This window comes from Benincasa hispida, chromosome 5 (genome assembly GCF_009727055.1).
Source record: "Benincasa hispida cultivar B227 chromosome 5, ASM972705v1, whole genome shotgun sequence".
In the NCBI taxonomy this organism is placed as follows: Eukaryota; Viridiplantae; Streptophyta; class Magnoliopsida; order Cucurbitales; family Cucurbitaceae; genus Benincasa; species Benincasa hispida.
Genome location: NC_052353.1, coordinates 16,915,546 through 16,921,411, shown reverse-complemented (window position 1 = coordinate 16,921,411; position 5,866 = coordinate 16,915,546).

The window sequence follows — 5,866 nt, the reverse complement described above, 5'->3', positions numbered from 1 at the left end:
CGATGGGACAGAAAGCTGATGACAGTAGAATCCAAATTAAGTTGACAGCCGATAACGGTCACAAAGTACATTCAGCTTTATTGGTAACAATCATTCGGTGCGTCAATCAGGAATTAAAGTTGTCCCATCTGTACAACTGAGAGAGAGAAGCCGCCTTTCACCATTGATGCCCTATAAATACCAAGTGCATTCTTCAGAAAAGGGGTTGATCGGTTAACAAGTTAACCAATTACTTCTATTCATAGTTTTCTTTTCCATTTTACGGTGGAGCAAGAGAAGAGTGGTGGCACCAGAGATCGCCCAGGGCAACTCGAGAGAGAATCTTGGGCTGTAAGAGCAGAGAGCAGACAGATTCTCGTGAGAGCGAGAATATCTTTAGAGCACGAGTAGAAAAAGTGTAAATGCCTCGTAGCAAGAAATTGCTACCAGGCTCTTTACTATACTTGCATTGTTATTTTGTACTTCCTCTTCATATCTATTCAATGGAAGTTCTATTTCTACATCTGCTCACTCTCTTAATACGCATGAGTAGCTAAATTAGTTGAATGGGTTGAGAATAACTAAGCTAACATGACCTAGGAAGTTCATTGCTTGCGATTGTCTTGTTTTATGCTGTGCAAATTACCTTTTAGAGCTACTCGAGAGAGAGTCTAAAGAAAGAACCTAATGTCTCGAGAGAGCTAGGTTAGACTCTGGACTCGAAAGAGTAAGATTAGGCTTGCATAAACAAGAGATAGAGACTTAGAGATAAGTTCTGTTTATCGACTTGCATCGCATGCATCCTAGGAATAGGAATGATATTATGTGGTCGCGTATTTGTGTGGATGTCATCTTGTCATCGCATAAATAGGAATAGAGGTTTATGTGTAAACCCTGTAGACTTATCGCATATTTATCGCATGCGTTCTAGCCTTAGAAGCCATGGTATTCGCACTGAGTTGGTTTACTGTTGTATGCATGTTGCGTGATCGCAAGTATGAACACATTCTAAGGAGTGTTAGCCGAAATCTTTCTCAACCCGTTCACCGCATATTCATCGCATTTCCCATTTGCCAATTCTTTTCAAACTCTGCCGCATTTGTTATTTATTTTTAATCAACACAATCAACAACCAAACACTTTATTTATTTTTCCCGTTACTGCAAACTTTTCATCAAAATTTATCAACGCAATCTATTTTCACAAGTCCTTGTTTTCAACCCTGGACTTACCAGGAAAATCAGAAGAATTTACACTTGAATTCCGTTGGGGAAACTTGAGTGCACAACGCAATTCCATCAATGCATATCATCCATATTTTCACTTAATAAAATAACACATCAACTGGCATGATGGAATTCTAACTCTAAGGCTGTCAAATCCAAGGAAAATCGAGAGGTGCTCACTAGTGGAGAAACAGTTGGGCCAGGTGGAGTGAACTCGAGACTTCGAACTGTCGCCAAGGAATTTCAAGCCGAAATTTTAATTTAAACTAGTTGAGACATTTTCACACATTTGTAGAAGAAAATGTCTTGAGATAAGGCCCAAAAGAGTGGGTAATCTAAGCCTAAATTAAAAACTGAAATAGGGTCTAACAGAAGAGTAAGGGAAACCAGGTGATCTGGGAGGAAAAGGAAATCTCAGTGGGTCACTATGAGTGGTTTCTCCTTTTTACTCTTTTAAGCATATTCTGAATTAATATGTTATGGTTATGAATAAATGCTTATGTCATGAGATGTAAATGAGGTTGGGATGGTCAGGGGGTCTATGGACTTAGCACTTGAGCCCAAAATAAATCCTCTTAGAGGATTGTCAGGGGACTAAGGAGTGTAGTTCCTAAGCCTGTGGGATAGAAAAACCTTAAATGGGATGGTCAGAGAGTCGATGGCCCTAGCTTCTGAGCCCATGAAAGGGAGAACTATGTGCACATAGGTTAATGAATATTTTTAGATGTGAAATATTAACTATCTACCCTGTGTGTAGGTAGGTTTGTGAAAAGCTTCATGGAATAATGGAGTTTTGCATTGGAACCTCGTGATATAATGTTTATAAGCTGAAAAAAGACTTGTACACATGATTCCACTCACTCTTTGTAAAGCTGGTTTGTTTTCCGTGTTCTTCTCGCAGGTAGCAAAAGAGTCCAGGTTGCAAAGTTGATCAAGGTCTGCCACAAGTTTAGAAATAGTACTATAAGAGTTTTGTAGTCGGGGTGGGGCTACATTAATGAATGTAATTCAAATTTGTAAACTAGTTTCCTAAACAAAGCATGTGTAACCATTTGTCCCATTAAGATTTTCCGCTGCAATAGTAAACTAGTAAGGTAATATCAATAGTGTTGGATCGACACCATCACGCAGCAGAGAAATCAGGATCTATAAGCATTCTAATTCATTAATTTTGGTTGAAAAGAAACATGCCAAATACAGAGTATAATAGGTTTCATGAACATACCTTGGCCGAACCAACAAAATCTCCATTTCTATTTGCAAAATTCTCCGAATCCTTGTGTAGACCATCACAAGATCTTCCCTACTATCCTCTTGATGCTTTAGATTGAGTTGTGGGACTCAAAATAAGCTAGAATCAAAGGGAATATGGAGAAAGCTCACTGAACAGAACTCATTGAAGAGCACCTTCTTCATTTGAATTTTTCAGCAAAAATTCAGTCGGTTCCTCATCCCTTTCATCACTCCAATCTCTTCAATATATTGCAAACTATCATGCAAAGAGATGTGTTGCATGGAATGCAGCTCATACTTGGACTAAACAAAATAAAAGATGGTGGGTTCTTTGTAAGCAAGTTGAAGATGAACTTTGAAAAATCCCATTTTCAAGTTTTGTGTAATTTTTCAATTTCCAAAAAACCAAAATTGATTTTGAAAACATATTTTATTTATAAAATCAAAATTTATTAATTTTACAAATTAATTTCATAAATTAATTTTCTAATAAAATTACTAAATAATTATTTAAACAATTTAAATAATTCTATTAATTTAATATATAATATAAATTAATTTTTACACAAATTCATCCTTCATATATGTTAAAATCATATTTAAATATATTTTTCTCCAATTTCCGTTTTGAGGTTCTAATTTGAACATTTCAAATTAACTTATCACGCTACTTTAGAGCTATTCATTTTCGAGCTAGTAGGGTGACCTCATGAAACCTACGATCATGGGCTTCCAACGATCCGAGATTAATAATCTAAACTCTATTAGACTGATCTAACTCCCATTCGTTAACTAATGGCGTCACTCAATTTAAAGCCCATAATTTCAACTCCCCTTCACTGTAGATATCATTATGTCACATCGATATAACAATGATTAGTAAGTTAACCCTTCACAGGTTGTTCGTAAAACGGCTTGGGTCAAATCTCTGTTTTTACCCCCGAAAAAATTACTCTTGTTCCTTAAGTCCCCACTGATCCCCTAGAACAATTTGTCTTGTGATCCAATCACAAAACCGAGTCCCTCTCATCTTCATCCACATCACAAACCGGAGTCCCTCTCATACCAAATGAGAGGCGGGATCCTTGTTCAAGCCTAGAATCAGCACTTAATGGAACAACCTCTCTACTATCCCTAAAGAGGGGTAGGAGTGATTCCCTCTTGCACCCTATGTCACAAGCTATCTATCCAGTCTTATCCCTGAAATGGCAGTCACATTGAGTCGGCGTTGTTGAGCCAACCCTCACCTATGCAAATTTAAGGGCAATCCCAGATAAACAGGAGTTCATAGTTAGCTCCGGATTAAGGTCAAGTTACCTAGGTCATCGTTTTGAAATAGTTAGTCTTAAACAGTAAACAACGTTATAAAGTAAGAGTGACTCATTTCGTGGTCTGATCCTGTACAAACCCTTTTGCATAAGGACACCCCCATTCCTCATGTCCAACATGAACGAATTAGGATTACTTCGTTTGTAGCACTTTACAACTCCTTGTAACAACTATAGAGCAGGCTGTACCCAATAGTGTTACCAGAATAAGGTACTAATCTTATCCATGTACTATAGATCATTTTGACTATTTACTCAAACCTGATCCACTTTTATGTCTCCACATAAAGTTCAAGTACTCATTCAATAGTCAATGGACTCTTAGGTTTATTGGATTTCTATTCAAGCAATAGATCTATTCAATAGCACCTTTATTGAATTTTCAGAATAAGCTCCATTGTTTACATACCACAAGTTTTAGGACATAAAATCCAACAAATAGTTGTCTGAAAGAGTAGCATTTGTTGACATCATGCCTTCTCTTAGGTAAAAATTGAAATCTATGAGAGGGTTGTGACAGTTGGTATCAGAGCATAAGATTTTGGGAAAGGGTAAACTAGGGAAAAGCATGGTGATACTATAATATGTCTAAATGTGTGGTGTATTTTAGGAATCATGCCTCGTGCCAGAGTGCGCAAGCAACCAGTGGGGAGTCAAGATGCTACCTCGAAAGCAACGGGAGAAGACCAAGGTGGGTCAAGTCATCTGCAAGTAGAAGCGGGAGCTGACAAGCAAATGATGGGAAAATTTGCTTGATATTTGGCCGAGAGCCTAGAAGGGGTGTCAGTAGACCATGAGAAACGATTTTCGTATTGAACGGTTGAAGGAATTGGGAGCCCCAACCTTTGAAGGAACAACGAACCCAACAGATGCAGAAGCTTGGTTCGTGATGGTAGAAAAATGTTTCAGGATGATGTGATGCCCTGAAGATAGTAAGGTAGCACTAGTCACTTTTCTATTCCAGAAAAGAGCTGAGGATTGGTGGCGGGTATTTGAAAATAAAAGAAGGGGAAAGGAAGAGGTTACTTGGGAGGAATTTGGAAAAGCCTTCCACGAACAACTCTATCCCCAAACATTGTGCGATGCAAAGCGAAATGAATTTCTTAAACTCGTACAAGGTTCAGTATCAGTAGCCGAGTATGAGAAAAAGTATACCGAAGTTAGCAAATATGCCACCAGCATAATACCAGACGAAACTGAAAGGTGTAGAAGATTTGAGGAAAGGTTGCGAGCCGATATATGAACACACGTAATTGCCAGCATGGATAGGCAAGAATTTCCAAGTTGTCACACCCCACCCCGAGTCCGCCTCCTGAGCCTGAGGGGAGGCATGAAGTACCACAGATGCCACCCTTTTGTGACACCTACTGCCTATCTGAAGCTCTTTACTCTCATAAAAATTTAAGCCAAAGATGTAAATAATAACTGTTTGATTAAGCTCATTTTATTACAAACAGTATAACGTATATACAACTCTCAGGCTTATCTACAAAGTTTACAACAACAACCCTAAAGCCTAGAAGTGGGACTGTGGCTGTGGCAGACCTTGACCTTAGTAGCACCCTAGAACTCCTCTTTTACGCTACCTAGAAAGGAAAACATAAAAGAAAAGAATGAGCTTCTAAAAGCCCAGTGAGTGGTAACAACTTACAGGGTCTTCTACAAACCTTAACATTAAACGACTTAAAAACACTGCATCAATTAAACACAACGAGGTTCTTTCGCAAACCTCTGGCTCGAACATTTTCGTTCCCTACCATCCCTACACACACACGGTAGATAGTTAACCCCTCTATGTGTACATAGATCTACCTCTTATGCGCTCAGAAACTAGACCCGTCGGTCCTCTGACCATCCAACGTGAGGTACTTCCCACAAGCTCAGGAACTAGGCCTTACGACCCCCTGACCATCCCATGAGATTCTGCCACAGGCTCAGGAACTAGCCCTATGACCCACTGACCATCGCGTGCGATGTAATCTTATCACCATACAAGTTACAAATATATACTTGTAGGAAAATTCTCAATAATCATCCAAAGACTCATAATTCAACCATATAGTTTATATCAAAAATAGTTGAAAATAAACAACTCACAGT